The 22,750-nt window shown below is 43.7% G+C and overlaps 1 protein-coding gene across 5 annotated transcripts in view; it reads right to left on the bottom strand.

Annotated features, from left to right (window-relative positions):
- LOC118676357 (SSX family member 2 interacting protein) overlaps window positions 1-20,991 on the bottom strand; it is a 59,346-nt gene extending 38,355 nt beyond the window's left edge. For 2 of the 5 annotated variants that reach the window (XM_036350161.1, XM_036350157.1), the window contains exon 1: window positions 20,848-20,990. The gene's annotated coding sequence lies outside the window, so the exon portion shown is untranslated. Of the gene's footprint in view, window positions 1-20,847 lie in introns of all 5 variants that reach the window. The other 3 variants (XM_036350160.1, XM_036350158.1, XM_036350162.1) reach the window with 3 other exon arrangements.
- Between the last annotated feature and the right edge of the window lie 1,759 nt (window positions 20,992-22,750).

Raw genomic sequence — 22,750 nt, forward strand, 5'->3', positions numbered from 1 at the left:
TCGCTGGGGGCCTCCAAATGTAATGGGGTGATCCGCGGAGACGACCACCAGGGACTCAGTTCAAGATTTAGGAGCCTTTATTAAGCTGGCCAGCGACTACAGTTACAGCACCCTGCCGAAGCAAAGGCTGAACTGCAGTGCCGATTACAGGAGTTACATTTTATTATTAAATTCTGTGCAGGCCCAGAGAAAAATGTGTCTTTCAAATTCTGAGCCCCCAATATGGAGGAAACTCTCTTTATTTATACTGCTATGCCCAGGCCTCATCGTCCCTCTGACAGCAAGGATCTCTTGGCTCTGATAGAAACTTCTGACCTGCCTCAGCAGGAAGTAATTACAGAAGAAATCCAAGGTCCATTTTCCCTGAAAGAATTCAGAGCCAGGATCCTTGAGGTAATATAGGAGGCAGTTAGACAGACATGAGCAGAGCAAGGACGATGGGCCAATTGTCACTGCTAGATGTAACTAAGTCTTTCCACCTCTATGTATGTAAGACAAGGGGACCCCCCAGAAGCAAGAGGGTACTAGGCTGCAAACAAAGCAGCCCGGGAGGCTGCCCTAAAACCAGTGGGGCCTCTACAGATTCTCGTGACTCTTCCAGACCCTGACCTAACCATCTCACCAGCTTACACAGAAATATACCCAATCTAGAAAAGCTGAAATCCATAACCAATCTTTACTCAAGTTCTTTCAGGCTTTACAGTCTACCAAAAAAGCAGACAAGAAGCACATCTGAGATGCTCTGCCTGTATCCGGTTCATCCCTTCCAACCTGGTGACTCTGTTTGGGTAAAGAAATTTGCCACCTAAGGACTAACTCCTACCTGGAAAGGACCACTCCCACGACAGTCAAGGTCGACGGGATCCTGATGTGGCTTCATCACACCCGGCTTAAGACAGCCCAGGCAAACTAGAGTCTAGGACTCTTCGCACCCTCTATAGATTACTCCTGGCCCTCATTCCAGGCCCTTATCTTATAAACAGGCCCACTGACTTTATTTGGCAAAGAATTAATTCTATCAAGCTTATAGTCCTCAAGGGTCAATATAACTCCCTCCCCAACAATGGCCCAAAAGAGGCAATGATTTGACTTGTACATAAAACCAGTGGGGAATGAAGTATCCATCTTATATGAAAACTGCTGTTTGAAATTTTAACCCTGATAGTATGGCTTCTGTCTTAAATAATAAGGAAAATAAGACTACTCCCATTCCAGAGAGGCTGTAAACTATGCCCCAGACAGAATTGTCAGTGCTGACACCCAGACAGTCGCCAGGCCTTGAGATATGGTCTCATGGCCCCTTCCCAGCATGCAGGCCTTCTTTCTCAGAAGGCCGGGAAGTCTCATTCCAAATTTGGGAGACAAAGGACTGGAAAAAGTTTAAATAAAGAGAGTTTCCTCCATATTGGGGGCTCAGAATTTGAAAGACACATTTTTCTCTGGGCCTGCACAGAATTTAATAATAAAATGTAACTCTTGTAATCGGCACTGCAGTTCAGCCTTTGCTTCGGCAGGGTGCTGTAACTGTAGTCGCTGGCCAGCTTAATAAAGGCTCCTAAATCTTGATCTGAGTCCCTGGTGGTCGTCTCCAAGGGTCGCCCCATTACAAGCAGCACAATTCACCATAGCTAATATTTGGAAACAGCCTAAGTGCCCATCAGTAGGTGAGTGGATTAAAAAACTGTGGTACATCTACACAATGGAATACTACGCTGCGGTAAAAAAGGAGTTCTTACCATTTGCAATAGCATGGATGGAACTGGAGAACATTATGCTAATTGAAATAAGCCAGTCAGAGAAAGATAAATATCACATGATCTCACTCATTTATGGAATATAATGAACAACATAAACTGATGAACAAAATCAGATCCAGAGACAGAGAAGCATCGATCAGACCGTCAAACCTCAGAGGGAAGGTAGGGGAGGGTAGGGGTAAGGGGGGGAGATCAACCAAAGGACTTATATGCAAGCATATAGGCCTAACCAATAGACACAGACAACAGGGGGGTGAGGGCATGAGTGGGGGGAATGGGGGGTAATGTGGGGATAAGGACACATATGTAATAACTTAATCAATAAAAAAATATCATGGACAATCATTACTTTTTGTGTATCTTCCAAATTTTCTATAACTAAATATGATTTTCATGTTTTTAAAAGGAAATCACAGTGATAAGCAGAGGCAATAGGGATGAATAGCACTAGTCTCAAACACCAAAACTATTGGCCAAATAGCCTGAGTAATAAAGACTACATTTATTTCCAGATTAATCAGTTAACCTACAGTACCTTAACACAAGTAGCCCTGCTGGGCAAAACCTGATTAGAAATTATACAAATGTCCCAGCATTATTCAGATAATCAATTATATAAAGGAAACAGAACATTACCAGGGGTCAGTAGTTTAGTTTTAGATGGGAATCTCACAGTCTACAAAAATTTGAAATGTGTAAATCCTTCCACTGATCTTCTAGGCATCTATTTACCATATATTCAATCACATACATGAGCAAGCATGACATTCGATATTGTTGACTGTAGCATATTTGTAATGGCAAGAAACTGGAGACAATCTAAATACCCATCAACAGAGAAACAGTTAAAAACCAGTATGTATCTATGGTACAGCCAGAAGAGGTACTCTGGGATTACTAAAGTGAAGAAGGGGTACTCTAGGAGAATTAAAGTGAGGTAGATCTGTATGTAAAAAGCTATGGACATCAAGAGTAGTTTGATGGCTTTTTTTTTTTTTCTAAATCAAACTATCTAAATACATTTAAGAGAAAGGTCTAGAAAAGTTATAGTTACCAATGACATTCCTGGGGAGTGGGACAGGTGGGTGGAGTGAGGGGTGGGCCAGGGCTTTCTCTTCTTCCATAACACACCTTTACACAGCCGGAATGTTTTAGAAGCGTGCAATATTTTGTAAAACTATTTAGAGGCAGTGGGTTCATGCAGAGTTAATGAGATAAAGTGGGTGAAAGTTCGCCCACCTCAATCCCAGACAGTAGCACCCCTGCCCTTCAGTGGAATGTCAATTCTGACAAATGATAAACTCTTTGCACCAACCAATTACACAGCTAGCACCTATCACACATATTCACACAGATGGTGAGCAAGGATGATGCAAGCTTCACACAGATACCCTGCTGTGTCAGAGCGTGTCTGCCGGGATCCAGCCCAACAGGGAGACAGATTTTCCCCCATATAGTGAAGAGCAAAGACACAGAGTACTGGCCAACCTACCAGTAATTTAAACTTGGTAGGAGGAAAGAAGGGGGGAGACTGCCTTTGATTTAGAACTATTAAGATTCTTTTCAAAAAAGAATGTTCTTAATGATGCATTTTTCTGCTTTAAGAGAGCTCATGGAGTTACATAGCTACTAGAGGCCCGGTGCACAAAAATTTGTGCACTCAGGAGGGGGAGGGGTCCCTCAGCCCGGCCTGTGCCCTCTCGCAGTCTGGGACCCCTCGGGGGATGACCACCTGCTGGCTTAGGCCCGCTCCCCGGGGCATTGGGCCTAAGCTGGCAGTTAGACATCCCTCTGGCAGCCTGGGAGCCCTCAGGGGATATCCACTTGCCAGCGGGGAGCAGGCCTAAGCTTCAGTCGGACATCCTTAGCGCTGCTGAGGAGGCGGAAGAGGCTCCCACCACCACTGCTATACTGGCAGCCATCAGCCTGGCTTGTGGCTGAGCAGAGCTCCCCCTGTGAGAGTGCACTGACCACCAGGGGGAAGTTCCTGCATTGAGCATCTGGCCCCTGGTGGTCAGTGTGTGTCATAGTGACTAGTCATTCCCAGTGGTTCTGCTGTTAGGGTCAATTTGCATATTACCCTTTTATTACATAGGATAGAGGCCTGGTTCATGGGTGGGGGCCGGCTGGTTTGCCCTGAAAGGTTTCCTGGATCAGGGTGGGGGACCCACTGGGGTACCTGGCCAGCCTGGATGAGGGGTTGATGGGTGTTTGCAGGATGGTCACACCCCCTTCAAGGTGGGGGTCCCCACTGGGGTGCCTGGCCAGTCTGGGTGAGGGGCTGATGGCTTATTGCAGGCTGGTTAACCCCCCCTGGCGATGGAAGCTCCCAGCCTCTCCTTTTTTTCTTTTATTCTGGGATTTATTTACCTTCTATAATTGAAACTTTGTAGCCTTGAGGAGCTTGGAGCTGGCCAGGGTGGGTGGGAGGGAAGCTTGGCTTCCTCCATCGCCAGGGGCAACCCAAGTCTCCTGCTTGCTCCAGCTCCATGGCCACGGCCGGCTGAAAGCAGGTATCTGGGGTTTATTTATCTTCTATAATTGAAACTTTGTTGCCTTGAGTGGAGCTCAGAGCTGGCTGCGGCAGGCGGGAAGATTGGCTTCCTCCATCATTGGGGCAACCAAGCCTCCTGCTTGCTCCAGCTCCGTGGCTGCCAGCTGCCATCTTGGTTGGATTAATTTGCATATAGTCGCTCTGATTGGCTGGTGGGCATGACTTACGGCATAGCAAAGGTATGGTCAATTTGCATGTTTGTCTTTTATTAGTGTAGATGTACTTAGAGTCCATGTCGCACCATCTGGAATTTCATTATAGACTGACTTTTTATTGTTAATGTTTTCATCTGTGTTGGTCTTGGCTCTCCAATTAAACAGTTTTTTTTCAGGGCACTGTCATTTCAGGGAAGCTGCCCAGGCACCGAAAGAGCACCAGACCAAGTGTTAGAGCTGTAGTTCTCAGTGCCATTTCCTTCACTTACTGAGCAACCTTGAGCTGGTCATAAGTTCTTTGGTTTTCAGTTTCCACATCTGTAAAATCAGGAGGTCAAACTAGATGATCTTTAAAGAATCTTCAGTTTTATCATCTATGATTTCTACACTTCTCATGGGACTTAAAATGGAATCAAGTATAGCTATTTATATCCAAATTCCTTCTTCACATTTTTATTACAGAATGTGCACAGTCTTCCCAACTGCATGTTTAACTAATGAGATTCTACTTAATTTTAACAATAAAAACAAAATTTATTTTGTTCCATTTACTTGGAACAAGTTAAAGCATGTAAAACATACAGTAACTCATTCAATCTCAAAATACCTCAAACAGTTATTTTCCACCTCCTACAAATGAGGAAACTGAGACCCAGAGAGTTTTCTTGCCCAAGGTGACATAGCTAGAATGTGACAAAGCCAAGAGTCCAACCACAGCAGTCAGCACATTTAATGATCACACCCTGCTGGCTGTAATGTAGGAGAGTGGGGAATATACAGTATGTGAGCTGCTTTTTCAAACTGAACACACACAGGTACTTACTTCCCTACCATCTCACCTTGAGACTAAATTACAATCAGACAGTAACTATTCCAACTGAGTAACTGGAATGTGAACTGTATAAAAGCAGATAAAACATTAAATTCAAATAAGAAATTAAAAGAAAGCTAAATTGCCAGGCTTTCCCCCAAACTACCATTCCCTTCTCTTTGTGCTTCCAGACACTTTGCATTAACCTTATTACAGGATGGATCTAACTGACATGAAACCCCCTTCACCTAAACTGAGTTTCTGGTCAGCAGGCCTGTCATTGCACTGTTTGTACCCTGCTTTATTATGAAATATCATTATTGACCCATGGCAGGAACCCAATAAAGTTTGCTGAATGAATGTTAATGAAGTTCAATGACATATTAGTGGAAAGCATGCTATTGTAATATTATGATAAACAAGAAGCAACTCTTTAGCCATGCTGAAACTTACAAGGACTTTTTTAAAAAATTGAATATATTAGGGTGACATTGGTTCGCAAAACCATACAGGTTTCAAGTGTATAACTCAAAACATCATCTGCACATTGCATTGTGCACCAATCACCTCAAGCAAAGTCTCTTTCCATCCCCATTCCCACCCCACTTTGCCCGCCTCCACCTACCCCCAACCCCTTTCCCACTGGCTATCACCACACTGTTCGAATCTTGACTGGTGTCAGCTTAGAGAAACAGAAAGGTAATTCAGTGTGTGAATCAAGAGCACGACATTTTACAGACAGTGTAACAATTTCAAAGTCTTCCACGGCAGAGGTAAGAATAGCAGCAAGCATACTCTTACAATACTAAGGATTACTAAGAAAAAAAACAAAAACAAAAAAACCCACTGTTTTTAAATCTAGTTTACTTTGTAAAGTTAAAAGTCAGTTAAGTCCAAATAAAATAAAAACCAAAAATCATTTACTGATATTTCATTCCTAAAATAAGTAATAGATAACAAAACCTACTAAAGGAAATGGAAATGACAAAGAAACTTAAACAGTATTTGTTAATCTGTTCGGTAATAGTTTAACCATCGTTCTGTAATAGTTTTTCCAATGTTTAGCCCAAATTCAATCACTGGTTATAGTTCTCAAATTGCAGTTCCAGGACCAGGAGCAACAACAGCACCTAGGAACTTGTTAAAAATGCAAACTCCCAAGTCCTACTTCAGACCTATAAATTCAGAAACTCTGGGGGTGGAACCCAAAAAATCAGTATTTTAACAGACTCTCTTGTGATTCTGATGCATAAAGTTTGAGAACATGGTTGCATGGTTGTAGTCTATAGAATGTGGTTCAGTCTAAGTATTCTGTTTAGGCAGTTTACATTACGGAATGCCAAAAGGGTATTCTTTTCTAAGGGTGCTATAGAATGGATTACAATAATAATTTAAGTATTCCAAAGTACTAAATGAAGGTTGAAAATGAAAGTCCTAGGGAACACCTGGCTAAGGCTTATTAAATACTAGAGGCCTGGTGCATGGATTTGTGCACCGGTGGGGTCACTCAGCCTGGCCTGCACCCTCTTGCAATCTGGAACCCCTCAGGGGATGTCGATAGCTTGTTTCAGCCTGATCCCTGCAGGCCTGATGCAGACAGGAGGGAGCCCAATTCCCACAGGCCCGATCCAGACAGGAGGGAGCCCGATTCCCACAGGCCTGATCCCTACAGGTCTGATCCAGACAGGAGGGAGCCCGATCCTGTGTGTTGAGCGTCTGTCCCCTGGTGGTCAGTGTGAGTCATAGCTAACAGTCGCTTAGGCATACACACACACACACACACATATATATATATGATGCCTGGTGCATGAAATTCGTGCACTCAGGAGGGTCCCTCAGCCCAGCCTGTGCCCTCTCGTAGTCTGGGAGCCCTAGGTGAATGGCCTAAGCTGTCAGTCAGACATCCTTAGCACTGCCGAGGAGGTGGGAGGGGCTCCTGCCACCACCACTGCTCACCAGCCGTGAGTCGGCTTCTGGCTGAACGGCACTCCTCCTGTGGGAGCACACTGACCACCAGGGGCCAGCTCTTGTGTTGAGCATCTGTCCCCTGGAGGTTAGTGAATATCATAGCGACTGGTCAACCAGTCAAATGTCTGCCCCCTGGTGGTCAGTGCACGTCATAGCGAGTGGTTGTGCGGCCTTATCATATCATTAGTATATTATTACACTTTGATTGGTTGAATGGATGACCAGACACTTAGCATATTAGGCTTCTATTATATAGGACTAGTGGCCCAGTGCACAAATTTGTGCACACTGAAAGGGAATTAATTAGAGGAAATATTTTAATATTGCTGTTTGCCCTTTCTCTATAATAGAAGTGTCAGAGATGAAATTAGTAAAATGTATATAGAAATATGTAAATTTATTAATAAACAATAACAACATGATATAACAACAAAGACATGATATAAAAACAAAAACATGACATGAAACCACCAAAAACATTGACTGATAAATTGATTAAACTTATTCTAATATCTCCCTGTATACCACATTAAAAGTGAATACACATTCAGAGTGCTTGACTAATTTCCCTTGTGATGTATTTGCAACTTTAACATCACACGCTCTTCAAACTTGAGAGAAAGCAACATATAACTGTCCATGTCCGAAAACGGGTTCAGGTAGGAATATTCCTACTCTATCTAGAGTTTGTCCTTGTGATTTATTAATAGTCATTGCAAATGGTAGCATCACAGGAAAATATCTTCAAATTAATATTAATGGGAGGCCAGTGTCACATGAGGACAAATCAATTCTTGGAATCAGAACAACCTCTCCTTCTGCAGATCCGGTTAATACTTCAGCTTCGATAATGTTAGATTGCAATCTTTTGATAATAAATCTGGTACCATTACAAAGACCCCATTTACTATTAAGATTTCTCAGTAGCATGATGATTGAACCCACTTTCAATTTTAATTTATGACATGGCATTCCCGAAGGAGTGAGTACTATTAAGAAATTTGATGGGAAAATTTTCCTTTTCAGCATCATCTGCTGAATCAATGGAATCACCACTCAAATATGTGTGAAAATCTCCACCAAGTATATCCAAAATTTTGTCATTTAATTTTTTAATTTGCTCATTTTTTGGACAAAGAATCCCACGTTTAGATATATTTTAATGTTATCTATAGATATAGTATTTCCAAAGATAATAGATCCATTACAAATTATTTCACAGGGGTTTTTAATAATATCCATTCCTAAATGCAAACTGCTATCAAGTTTGCCATCTCCAAGTTTTACTATCCATTCACTATAAGCAGAATCCTCTGATCTCACATATGTTTTAAGAGACAACTTTCTGAAACATCCCCAAACAATACAGTACTTTAAACTCATTTGTATTATGGCTGATCGCATAGCATGACATTGTTGAAAATCCCATCCGAGAAGAACTTTCCCATCAAATGCAACATTCAAATTCATAATTTCTCTTAGTAACCTATCTATGGCATTTATAGCATGACTGAATGCCATGGTGCATTCATCAATAATGAGAAGTTATGCCTTTTTAATAGTTTTAGCAACTTCACTCTTTATATCGAGTCTAGAAATTGAAGTTTCATTTAATGGAATCAGTAATTTATATTGGGAATGAAAGGTTCTTCCACCGAGAAGTAAATTTGCAGCAATTCCTGTAGACACTGTGGGTAAAACAGTACTATCACGACCTCTTATATAATGTATTTAAACTTTGTGAAGATATTTTTTTCCACTGCCACCTGTACCATCCAAGAAAAAGCATTTGGGGTGTAGAGTTTGATCTTCGATGGCTGAACTTATAGTCTGAAAGGTTGCCAACTATTCATCATTCAGAGAATTTATCAAAACCTCTGCCTGTTGTCGCTTGTACGATTCATCACATGTATTTGTATTCGTTAATAAAGGATAGTCTGGAAGTTTGAAATGTGAACATTTCATTCCATGCAATGTGAATACCTCTTGAATTTTGTTAAGGGTATGCATTTCACAGTTCACACAGGGACCTTCTCTTCAGTGTAATTTCCAACAAAAATCTTCAATAAAATGAGATTTTCATCCCATAATTTGTCTACATCAGAAGGACATTCAAACACACATATATATGCAAAAAGTTGCTGCAGTTGTTTGAGCATATTAAGGACGATTGCATTGTCAATCGTATCTTTCCAGATAGTGTTGTCGATTAATAATCCTCTATGTTTAGCAGCTTCATGAAATGTTATCATAAATTACACCTCCTACAGTTTGCAGATCATCAAAACTTATCGCACCTTTTACATGCAGAAGCAAAAGTCTAAGGTAATATCATTCTGGTTCTCTAAAGCTCACAGTGAACAGTCTACCTGATGCTTTATTCCCACCCTTTTGGCGTTTTCTCCACAAAGAATTATTAAACACATAACGTGGAACATCCCAATAATTATGTGCACCAGAATCTTCTCTATTCAATAAGGACCAAGCCATCAAAGTTGAGTTATGCCTTCTAGCTCTATCTATAACTCCAGCAAAATCAACAGTATGAAAATACAAATTCTGTTCATTTGGCAAATGAATAGCTAATCTTGTGATTGCATGAGATTGGTCATGCATTCACATTGCAAAAAGTCTTCAAACAGCCTCAGGAGCACTCACATACATACCTGGAGTCATTGAAGTCCTGTACTTAGTCATGACTGATAATTTTTTTTTTTCAAAAATTTGAATATTTGCACAATCGTGCCCTTTATAGATGTATTTAAATAAATATTTGACATTTTTAATCGATGCACAGACATCAATGTTTATATGACAGTTATACTTAAGGCACAAATACAGGTTATAAGGGATAATCCAAATGTTATCAATAACTTTATTTCCAATAGACATGGTGCTACCAGATCTTCATTTGTATTTGGGATATCCATCAATATTTCTAATGGTTGCATTTTGAAATTCTTTCAGATATCCCTTTGAACATTTTCCATTTCCCATATGTGGACTATTTGGATTTTGTATTCCACATGGTCCATGTACAATATTTGATTTTACAATTTGAAAAAGTCGAGGACACTGGTCTTCATCTGGAATTTCTGCCTTAACTATACGGTCAATGTCATCTTCTGCTCGTAATTTGGATTCACTATTTAATATCAATAATACAAGAGCATGAGGCCATCAACGTTTCTGAAATACAATGACACGAATTTTAGCTATTACTTTGCCAAATAAATGGAATTTACATATGCCATTTAAAAGAGCATTCAGCTTAATATTAAAAACTCTGGCTATCAAGTCAGGTCTGTTTTCAACTTTTTACCAGTGTTTTTAATTGTTTATAATATCTGCCCATTTTGGGTTATTAATAAATTGGGCTTGCCATACTTCGTTTCAACTGCCATAGCATCCTGATATCACTGCTGCATATTTCTGGGACCACCCTCAAAAGATGATGGAAGCATTACCATTTTACCAATCGGCATATTGTCATTTTCAGATCTAGATGTGAGATAACCCATCAAACCACTATATTTTTCAACTTTCAACTTAGATTGGTTTGCTTTAATTAAATTTATCCAATTGGCTTCCATTTTTGAATATGAATCGACAATATACTGTTGAGTTAATTTTCCTGCATTTAAAATAGAATTGAACATGTACAGGACAGAGAGATGATATCTGTAATACTGCATTTGTGTGACTTGTGTCCTTACATTTCGTCTAGTATCACTGTCAATTACACTGTCGTCTCTGAGTCTTAATGCAATATCTGTTCCCCAGCCTTTTTCACCATGTGGAAAAAGAATAGGATATGTCATGTCACCTAATGTAGGAAACAGGATACTGATTTGCTTCATTTTAGTGGCATTCAGATTATTGGGATCTGGTTTACAATGAATGAGCAAGTCCCTTTCAAAAGGAGGTTCTCCATCTTCATTTCTGAATATGACAGCAACCTGTTACATGGGGAGAATTATATCTGCCCAGATCACTGTTACAATCATATTTAACTGCCACTGTTACTTCTGTGGGAGCAATACCTTTCACTGCCTTCAGATTAGGCTTCCTTTTCTACCACATGTAGCATCTTGTTTTGTTAATTCATTTATTTCATGTATGAGGTTGTTGATGTGGATCATGAGTCTTTCTGAGCAACCTTGGTTTTCTGGCATTGCCAATCTTTTACTCATCACTTCGGTCGTATCTAAAATATAGAGTTGAGCAAACTTCCAAGAAACACCATCCAAAGGATGTAAAATTCCAGTATGGTGATAAACCTGCCTGTGTATTCTAAAACAGTATGGCCCATATCCTGATGGTGATGCAATATTTGCACCCACTGAAGCAAAAACAAAAGGAATATTTATTGAACCAATATTTTCCATGAAATTTTTACTATCAGAATCATTGTTTATCATTAATTTTTTTAATATGCCGGGTATTCTGAAAAATGTATATCATTTGGACAAACTTTACCTTTGCTACACATCTAGTAAATTTTCCATCAGATGGTTTTTCATCGGAGAAATTTAATGATGGGCAAAGTTGACATGTAACAGTCATTCCACCACAACTATGTTCGATAATTGCATCCTCATTTACTTCATTTTCGCTGTGAAGGCGGTTCCTACCAGTATTGGTAGTATTTGTCGATGGCTGTTCTTCAGATACATTCTGTCGACCACGCTGGCTTCTTTTGGCTTCAGAGGTACGTTGTGCCAATAGCTGGTCTTCAGACATATTCTGTTGATGACGCCAGCCGGGGGAGGGATGGGTGGAATTGGGCTCCCTCCTCCCTCCTATCAGGGTCAGGCAGGGGGTGGGGGGTGGGGAGATTGAGGGCGGGGCTGGCAGGGGAGGGGCCTATTGGGGCTTTCCTTCCCCCGGCTGCCGGCAGCTGGCCCTGCCCCTGTCACTGCCACTGCTTGCCATCTGTGCAGTGCCACCCGCCTCCACCACTGGTTGCCTCCCTCTGCAGGCAAAAGGCATGGAGTACGATCACTTGGTTGGCCTGGGCCTCCTTCTGTGGGTCGATAGCTGGCCAGCCCGCCAACCCACCACAGCGTCGCTGGCCAGTGGCCTGGGCCTCCCTCTGTGGGTTGATGGACTATGGGGCCCCCAGATCGATCGGCCCTTGCAGCCGTGGTGGCTTGCCTCAGCCCTCACAGGGGCTTGCCTCGGCCCTTGCAGCCCTACCTTTGTCCAGAAGGTTGTCTGGACGGTCATTTGGCCATCTGGTCTAATTAGCATATTATACTTTTATTATTATAGATTGGAAGGTGGGGAGAACCTTTGGAAAACAGTATGGCAGCTGAAATTCATATATCCTATTCACGTATTCTACAACCTAGCAAGTCCACTTCTAGGTATAAATCCAAGAAAAACCTTTGCATGTGTACATCAGGAGGTACGAACATAAGCAGCTGCCCTCTTCACAACAGCAAACTAGCACAAGAGCATAACCCTGGAAGCAACCACACACTCTTCAACAGGAAAATGGAGAGACAGTGGCATTTCTGCAAAATGGAATGTCATGCGGCAATCAGAAAATTTCAGTGACATACAATATAGATGAACCTCAGCAATATAATTTCAAGTGAATTAAAGCATTATAAAGTGGAAATATCTTAAAAGACAGGGCATGTAACATATACTTTTAATTGTGTAGCATATATAGAAAACTTAAAGGTCCAATAAAAATATATTTTAAAAGCTACCAAGGAAATGATGAATATAGGATTCAGTAAATAGTTGCCTCAGGTTAGGGAAGCAGGAAAAATGGGGCCCAGCTGGTTATATCAAGGGTACTGTCAAGGTCTTAGCTTTATTAGGTGGTGCCTATCCTATTTAATAAAGAGGGAATATGCTAATTGACACTTACGCCATCGCAAAGATGACGGTGCCCACAGCCAATAAGGAGGGAATATGCTAAATGACTGCCACACCCTCAAAGATGGCAGCGTCCACAGCCAATAAAGAGGGAATATGCTAATTGACTGCCACACTCTCAAAGATGGTGGTGCCCACAGCCACAAGATGGCAGCACCCAGTCCCCTTAGCCCTGCCAGGGCGGCAGGCACGCGGCAAGGCTCCGCATGCCTGCTTCCAGAGACCCCCAGTTCCTTCAGCCTCCCAGCCCCCCAGGGCCAGCCCAAGCCACAGGCAAACCTCAGATGGCGGCTGCCCAGCCACCCAAGGCCAGCCGAGGCTTGCGCTGCCAGCAGTGGCAGCAGCAGAGGTGTGATGGGGCATCGCCTTACCCTGATCACCGGGTCGCCTCCTGCCCCTGAGGGCTCCCAGACTATGAGAGGGGGCAGGCCAGGCTGAGGGATCCCCCCTCTAGTGCATGAATTTTCATGCACTGGGCCTCTAGTCCTATATAATAAAGAACTAATATGCTAATTAGACCGGATGGTGGAACAACCTTCCGGAACAACCACAGGACTGCGAGGCACCCGGGGCTGTGAGGGCCGCGCCCCTTGCACGAATTTCGTGCATTGGACCTCTAGTTATATTATTAAAACCAAATAAATGGACCAATTATGAGACTGTGTCATGAGCCAAGAGCCAATGACCCTCCCTCCTTACAAGTATAAAAACAAGCAGTTTGGGCTTGTTTCATGAAGCAACCACAAATTTGCAAAGAACTCCTGTACTAGCTAACTATGTGGAACTGGAGGAGAGAAGAATCACCACCTTGAGCCTCTATGGCAACCAGATGTGGCTCATCAGCTATGTCATTTATCCTTACAATGGCCCTAGTAAGAAGTAGATATAACACTACTTTATTGATGGAAAAATCTGAGGCTCAGAGAGATTAGTTAACTCATCCGGGTACAAACTGGGAAGGCAGGTATAAAAACCCAGCTATTTAACCTGGAAGGTAAGAACAAAAACTAGATACTTAAGATTCCAAAGCCTCATAGACCCTGGCCTCCTCTTGACACTCAGAGCAAGTTATATAAATTTTCCAAACCCATCCCCTTATTAAAAAATAATACAGCTGATGATGGTTTGTATTTATTGAAGATTTATTTTATGTGCTAGATCCTATGTAGGATATTTTGAAAACTTGCATACAGATTAGAAAGAGTAATGCTGAAGGTACCATCTTTTAGACAGGAAAGTACAACAACCAGATTACAATCAATGGCAATAGACTGACTAACCCAAGACTGGGATCTTTGTAATCCAGACCACTAACTTGCAGGTAAAAAGTACATGCAATGACTGGTACCCATCTTGGTTATCTTCTGGCCACTCAAACTCTGTACATAATTTTATGTAGTGCTACAACTTTTAAAACAATATTCGTCTAGCAGTCTCCTTCCACCTTAATGTTTCCAAAATGGGCTCCATTTTCAGTAGCCCCAGCACAAAAATATTATAGCAAACTGGGCAGCTGATGTTCAGGCACGACTTGCTGACTTAGCCAATAACAACAAAGAAAGTGAAGGACAGATAAGAAATACTTCAGAAGTTGAACTATTAAACAACAAAGGGGAGGCATTTATTCTTCATGTAAAAATCTGTCTTTGGTAACAGACAGAAAATAGTGTCACTTAGATAAAGAGAATAAAGGAGTAAGGTTGATAAAACTTGGTTAATTGTTAGAGATAATGAGCTCTGTGTAGAATTCACTGGGTTTAGAGATGCTGCCATGAGACATTCAAATGGGGATTAAACTAGGGCCTGAAGGTCAATAGACATCAAGGCAGATTCGCATACATGTGGTAGTTGCATCCATACAGAAAAAAGGGGAAGCAGAAAGAACACCTAAAGAACATCAACATGTAACAGGTGGGTGAAGGTGACCTAGATGTAAGAAATAAAAAGAGAGAGGTGGGCAGGCTTTAGGAAAGCCATGGGAAAAAAGTTTTAAAAAGGAGGGAATGGTGAACAAGCAACAAATGCCATAGAAAGGGCAAGATCTAAATAGAAAAAAAAATATGTTGGATTTGGAGATTAGTGACTTTATGACAAAGCTGAGGTGTAAATAGAAACGAGATTCCAGAGACGTGATCAGCAAATAAGATAAGGAGACAATAAACAAAGATCATTTGTTCAGAAGTTTAGTTTAACAAAATGTATTTGGCTTCTCTGAATGTAGAGGCTTTATCAGATGCTCATGGATAGATCCACTAGAGACAAAAAGTTCTCATTCAATTATAGCATTTTATATCAAATAGAAATATAAAGTGCTCAGTAAATGTAAGCTATTTTCCCAAGCACTATTCTAGATATTACTATATCTTCTTATTAAATCATCACAATCCTATGAAGTAGTTATTATTATCCCTAATGTACAGATGACACAACCAAGACACAAAGAAGATAAGGGCAAGTAGTAGCTTATCCAAGGTCCCTTAGCTAGTAGTAGTGTGCTGGTCAAGCCCAAAACTTCATTCAATAGAGTTAAGAGAGAGGGCAATATATGAAGTAAGGGATAATATATGAACTGTAAAAGATTGCACTGATTGTTAAATAGCTTCAGTTTAATTTCTATTTAAGAACTATTTTTAATTTGAATGTCTGAATTCTCTCATTTCAGAATCCTACACTGCTAGGACCTGACATTTTTATGCTCTTATGACACTCAGATTCTGCACTGCATTATAATTGTGTTACCTCTCCTACTGAATTGCAAGTTTCTTGAAAATGGGGCTGTCTCTTATTAATCCTTGCATCTCTATTCCCCCCAATCTTAAAAGCAGACAATACTAGACTTACTGTGGCCACTTCACAACATATATACAAATACTGAATCACTGTTATATACCTGAAATTAATGTTATCAATTATTTGTCAATAAAAAATACAAACAAAAAGGTACTAAATAATGATTGGTTATATGAATAATCATTTTTACTTTTTTTAAAGTTTTTAATTGCTATATAGGGTTGTTGTCTCTGAAATATTACTTAGGTTGTCTATGTTTAGAACACCTTTGGATCATTCCAATTACTGGTTTTGATGCAAATACTTCTAAAGTTCTCAACCTGGGAATCTTATTAAAATCCTGATTCCTGGGCCTCATCCTCTGGAAATTCTGTTTCTTTGTTACTAATGTTGTGGCCCCACCCCATAACAAAGCAACAGAATTTCCGGAGGATGAGGCCCAGAAATCAGGATTTTAAAAAGATTCCCAGGTGATTCTAATGTGCAGCTAAGGTTGAGAACCACTGTTCTAAAGCAAACATAATTCCCCTGGATAAAACCTGTTATAGATTCCCTATCACCTACTGGTCAAAGGTCCGTAGCACTCTGTGTGGGTTAGTGATAAGATTTTCCAACCTTATTGCCGGGAGCCGGTCCATGCTTGCTGTTTTAAGGGACCGGCATATATGGCATACTGTTCTTAATATGTTTGCTCGCCTTCTTGGCACTATGTGTTTTAACCAAGGTCTCCTCTCTGAGAAAGGTTGTTTCCCCAGGTAGGGATTTTCCCCTGAAGTTAGGGAGGGAATAAAACCCCTCAACTAAGTGCCAGGCGGGTACTTAATCACTTTAACTATGAACAATCATGCTTAAGCTACATAATCTTTACTCCCTGGAATGGAGATAAGAAACGCCCTAACCTTTGTAATAGAGATTGATAGGATTGAATCAACTGGTATAAATACAGATGTAACAAGACAGCAAGAGACAGAACTTAGAACACAGAACTTAGAACACAGAACTGAGAGACAGAACCTAGGCACAGAACCTACACAGAACGTTCTCTAGAGACAGAAGAACTTCGCTGGAGAGAACATGGCAAAAGTTCCTGGACAGAAACTGGCCTCAGAACCTAGAGACAGAACCTAGCGAGAGAACATGGCAAAAGATCCTGGACTGAACCTGACTACAGAAATTGGCAAGAGAACCTGACTAGAACCTGGTAATTGAACCTGCCTGGAGAACCTAGCAAGAGAACATGGACACAGAACCTGGCTGGAGAACCTAGCGAGGGAACATGGCTACAGAACCTGGCTGGAGAACCTGGAGAACCTAGCAAGAGAACATGGACACAGAACCTGGCTGGAGATCCAAACCAGAACTTCGCTGGAGATCCAGACCAGAACTTGGCTGGAGATCCTGGCTAGAGATCCTGGATAGGCTGCTGATCAACTGAACACTGTCTTCGTGTCATTCCTTCTTCGCCGACTCCGTCCACACCTTTGGGGACCCCTGGACCTGCTGGGGTTGGACCCCGGCACCTTATCACTAACCCACCCCACCTGGCTCTAACTACCAAACCACCTGTACTTCCTCCAGGGTACAGAACATGCTACTACGTGTTCAACAGGTGAACTACGACACCACCTCCTCCATCTCCAGCAGGACAGAATTGAAATCCTTTTCTAAAGCCTTCCCATATTTGCAATGTTTACTTGTTTTTGCTCTCTCCCTTACTACACTATAAATTTCCTAAAACAAACTTTCTACAAGGCAACACTCATCATACTTATCCTCAGGTCTGGCAAGAAGAGGTTTAGTGTTAATGAATATTTATTAAAAGAACTAGAGGCCTGTTGCACAGAATTCATGCGGGGGGGGGGGGGGGGCGCCAGTCTTTCAGCCCGGCCTGCACCCTCTTGCAATCCAGGACCCCTCGGAGGATGTCCAACTGCTGGTTTAGGCCTGATCCCTGCGTCGGACATCCCTCTAGCAATCCAGGACCACTGGCTCCTAACCACTCGCCTGCCTGCCTGATTGCCCCTAACTGCTCACCTGCCTGCCTGATCACCCCTAACCACCTCTGCCTGACTGCCTGATCGCCCCTAACTACTAGCCTGCCTGCCTGGTCACCCCTAACCGCCTCTGCCTTGACCCCTGTCGCCGTGGCTTTGTCTGGAAGGACGTCCGAAAGGTCGTTTGGCTGTCTGATCTAGTTAGCATATTATGCTTTTGTTATTATACATTATTAACACATAATTCAGCAAATCTGCTGGTACTATATAATACTAACCCACTATCAAAAGTAAAATTTTAGGTAGTTTTCCATTTTCAATAATGAATAGTGCACTTTTCTATTTTATCTCAATCTATAGATTCATGAATTCAAGACAACTTGTACCTTCATTAGCAGCTAGCTGTGACCATCACCAAAGACACAAAACAGACCCACAGAGTACCAAAACCTCTCTGTGACCTAGTCAAACCAATAAGGCATATATATTCACTGGCAAATTATATGGAAAAAAATCACTTAAAATGCTTTGAAATTGCTCCAATTTAAGCATGTGAAATGAATTAAAATTATACACTTCTGGGCAGGTATCTTTCTCATATTTGTATCTATAAGTGCATATTACATAGAAGATACTCAGCTGCCTCCTTTTATAAAAATTGTGTCATACCCAGCCCTAGCCAGTTTGCCTCAGTGGATGGAGCATCAGCCTGGGGACTGAAGGGTCCCAGGCTCGATTCTGGTCAAGGGCACGTGCCCGGGTGTGGGCTCGACTCCCAGTAGAGGGCACGCAGGAGGCAGCCGATCAATGATTCTCTCTCATCATTGATGTTTCTATTCCTCTCTCCCTCTCCCTTCCTCTCTGAAATCAATAAAAAAATATATATCTTAAAAACAAAAAAAAACCTGTGTCATTCCCAGTTAGCTATGTCAGGATTTTGGATAGGCCAAGAATATAATCTGATTTTGTGTTGGCCTTGAGGCCTTTGGCAAGTCATCTGAACAATTAACATTTCAGTTTTCTCATATATCACCTCAGTGTGTTTGGAACACGGTATTCTTTAGCAAGTCTTGTCATAAGGCGCAATGTGTTATGAAGAGATCTTCGCGTTTCATCCTAGAATAACTAAGTCCTTACAGTTATCTTCAAGCTGCTTCACTCACATTGTTACTTAACCCTGGGGCTTCATTATCTTCATTGTGCACATGGGGAAAGAGAAGTGGAAGGAAGGATATAAAGTGACTTGGCTGAAAAGACCCACGGAGCGAGTGACTTAAAAGGGCCTTCATTTCAACTACCAGTTCCTTCATCCTCTTTTCAAAGAGCCATTTTGAAAAACTTTCACTGGCAGCAGGCAGAACAGAGTGTCAAATTAAGTATTAGCTTTTACTTGTTTAGTCTGAACGAATAACCTAAGCTTCCTAGACCTTAAGATAGTTCTAGGATTGGATGGATAAAGTTTTGCTGACCGAGTCCAAGTTCGTAAGTCTAAGTTTCAAGATAGCTTGACCTAAATTTTAACTGTAAAGGCATTTTATTCCCCCTCTCTTTCCAGGTCTCTCATTCTTTTCAAATTTTGTTCAGTATCCTTTTAAATGTGTTAAGCCATTCCCTACCTTTCCAGGTCAGGGTCAAGGCTGCCAGGATTTCCTTCTACCTAAACAGTGAAGCAATCCCTCCTCAGTCTGAAGGATCCCAAGGCCCGTCACTCACATCAAACTTTAGACCTAGACTCCAATCTGAACTGTTAGGGAAGCCCAGCATTTTCTAATTCCAGGACACCCCCTCGCCTTTACACTGCTGAGGTACCCTCGGAGGAGTGCCTCTTCGAATCCTCACCCCGTTTTAGAGTCCAGACAAGGCAAATCTCAATTCCGCTCAGATTCAACAAGAACTGTATCAGCGTTGCAAGCAATGATGATTTAGCAATCATAAATACGGGCCCCCAAGTGAGGTAATAATCTAAAGCAGCGGTTCTCAACCTGTGGGTCGCGACCCCTTTGGGGTCGCCTAAGACCATCGGAAAACACATATATAACTACATACTGTTTTTGTGATTAATCACTATGCTTTAATTATGTTCAATTTGTAACAATGAAATTGGGGGTCACCACAACATGAGGAACTGTATTAAAGGGTCGCGGCATTAGGAAGGTTGGGAACCACTGAAAAGATTCCCATATCACACGTGCCGAGGACATATTATTTAGCAGATTCCGTTTCCTGGGCCCAAATGACTTGCATAACGGGACGATCAGCATAGGCGCCACAGGGGGGTGAGAGCTCCTAATGCAGTTTACTCTACTTCACTATAAAATTCTACACCGAAATAGTCCCACACATGCCTGCCCCTTATGATGTCAGTGCTTCCCCGAGACACTGAGCTGTCACCGGGGTTCTCTTCCTCTGCAGCGGCCACGGGCCACCGAGGAACTCAATTCCAACCACAGCCCGCGGGGCCCGAGCTGGCAGATCCCGAAGCCCCGCGCGCCCCGCGGCAGCGGCCGCCACCGCAGCCCCAAACTGGTCGTCCCCTCCTCCCCCACGTCCCCGCGTCGCTCATCACTCCACGCCGGGCTCCACCCTCTCTCCATCCCGGAGAGGGTGCGGGCACAGCCCTGCCACCGCCTGCGGGAGCGGTCCCCGCGCTGGCACCTACCTCCCACCTCCACCTTCGGGGCGCGGCCGCGGGGTGGGGGTCAACGCTCGCCAGCCCGCCGCTCCAACGGCCCAACCGCCGCGCCCGTCTGCGCGCAGGGAAGCGGGGCACCGAGCCAGGTGCCGACGCTCACCTCCGCGCCACCCCCACCCCACGCCACCCCGCCGCCAGCGCCGACCCCGGCCGGTTGGCCCCCGACCCTGCCGGTGCCGTCGCCCCTCCCCAGGCGGGCGCGTCACTCTCCCCGCCGCGGGGCTAGGCTCTCACCGTCACGTCCCCGGGAGCCGCGGGGAGACTCCGCTCGGCGCCCTCGTCAGGACCGCGCAGCCCCGAGGGCCCGCACAGGCGCGCGGCACGCGGCGGCCCCGCCTCTGCCTCCGGCTCCCGCCTTCCCGGTCCCCGCCGGCCCCGCTCCGCCCCTCGCGGCCGCGTCCCCGCCTCGGCAGGTTCGCCAGGTTCCCACCCCGCCCCCGCGCCGCCGCGCCGCCGGCTCGGCCGCCTCCTATTGGCTCCGCTCGTTGCTAAGCGACGAACAACCACAGCCGGCATTGGTCCGGTGGGGGCCTGGCGTCTCCTCCCGCCTCCAAAAAAACCTGGAGAAAAAGAAAACCTCATCCCCGGAGCTGAGCGGGGTGCGGGCGCAGCTGCGGCTGCGGCACCTGTTACGCCCTGTGATTCACCCCGCCCGGCTCTGCTCCCTGCCCCTCCTCCCGCCCGCAGGGCTCGGGGCCCCGTGGGGAAGGGGGTTGGGGTTGCATTCAATCAAGCACGTGTTTCGGGGCCCCAGTGAACCTCAACACCCACACCAGGAGCAAAAGTGAAGCTTTCCGAAGAGCCACGTGCGCTTGTAAAAGTGGAGAAATAAACCAAACAACAGCCGGCACCCAGAATTAGGTCAGACCTCGGGGAGAGGAGTTTCAAGCGTCGGGAACCGTGGATGCAAACCACCCAACCGGGAGAAACTTACATGTAAAATTAGGGCACAGAAAATGACCTAGGCGGGAGACAACCGGAAGGCTTAAGAAATGGCACCTATGGTCGCGAAGTTTATGTAGAAATGTCTCCCACCCACCCAGCAAAATACGTGCAAAGAAAATGTATGCCTGCCGCCACCGTAGCCGGGGTCAGGCCCGCTCCTCTCCGTCCCGTGTTCCATGTCAGCCTAAAATTCTCCAGGCGAGAAGAGAGGCCTGCGAAAGGAAAGATCAGATGGGGAATCGCAGGCGTATGAGTTGAGTTATAAACACAAAGATGTGCTGTGATGGATTGTGTGTGTGTGTGTGTGTGTGTGTGTGTGTGTGTGTGGATGCCAAGGCATTTATTTTACTCAAGAGGGGGAAAGACAGGTTTGGTATTTTAAGGAGCCCCCTGAGAGCATTTTGAAACTAAAATACCAAAATATGAGACAAGAAAAAGAAATATTAACAATGAAGAACAAGGGAGGGACGAGTGCCCCCCTCCCAATTTACACCCACATACCCCCAATCCTGAATGAAAGGTCAAGGCGAGAAAGTGAGCACGCCTGGGCGACAACTTCAGCATCCACGGACATCCTCCTGTTGCCTTCGGCCTGAGCGAGCAGGAGGCCCGGCCCGATCGATGCTATTGAGTTTAGGTGAATGACAGCCAATAACCCGTCAGGGCCCATCTTTAAGGACGCTGTTAGTGCGGGCTGGTGTGGAGGAAGAAACCAATTATTAGCAATAATTACCTTACTCCCTACCCCAGAGTACTGACGATGTGTGTATGTTGGGGAAGGGGGTACCTCTGCTCCAAAAAGGGGTTTTGCAATTTCAACTGTCCGCCCCAAACTCCCACATCCCTTCCCATCTTAAGAACCACTTTTAAGTGACAGGTTTTCTTTGAAATGACACTTCAGCCTTTAGTTTGACCATTTCACCTCCTCACAGTCAAAAGCGAGAGCTCACTTCTGAATAGCTAGAAGAGTTGATTTGAGATCCATGAATTAAACAAGCAGCGTCCAGCACACCCGTTTGTGACCGAACCACTTACAGAATCAGATTTTATGGTTTGGGCCGGGCTGCAGTAAACTCCCAAATGTGCGGCCCCGCCCCTAGCCCCTAAGGTGAATCCGATCTGTCTCAATCAATCAAAGGTTTTCAACGTTTTGCTCTTAGGGCCCACGTTTTATTCTTAAAACAAAACCCGC

Source organism: Myotis myotis, unplaced genomic scaffold (assembly GCF_014108235.1).
Source record: "Myotis myotis isolate mMyoMyo1 unplaced genomic scaffold, mMyoMyo1.p scaffold_m19_p_2, whole genome shotgun sequence".
Taxonomy (NCBI): domain Eukaryota; kingdom Metazoa; phylum Chordata; class Mammalia; order Chiroptera; family Vespertilionidae; genus Myotis; species Myotis myotis.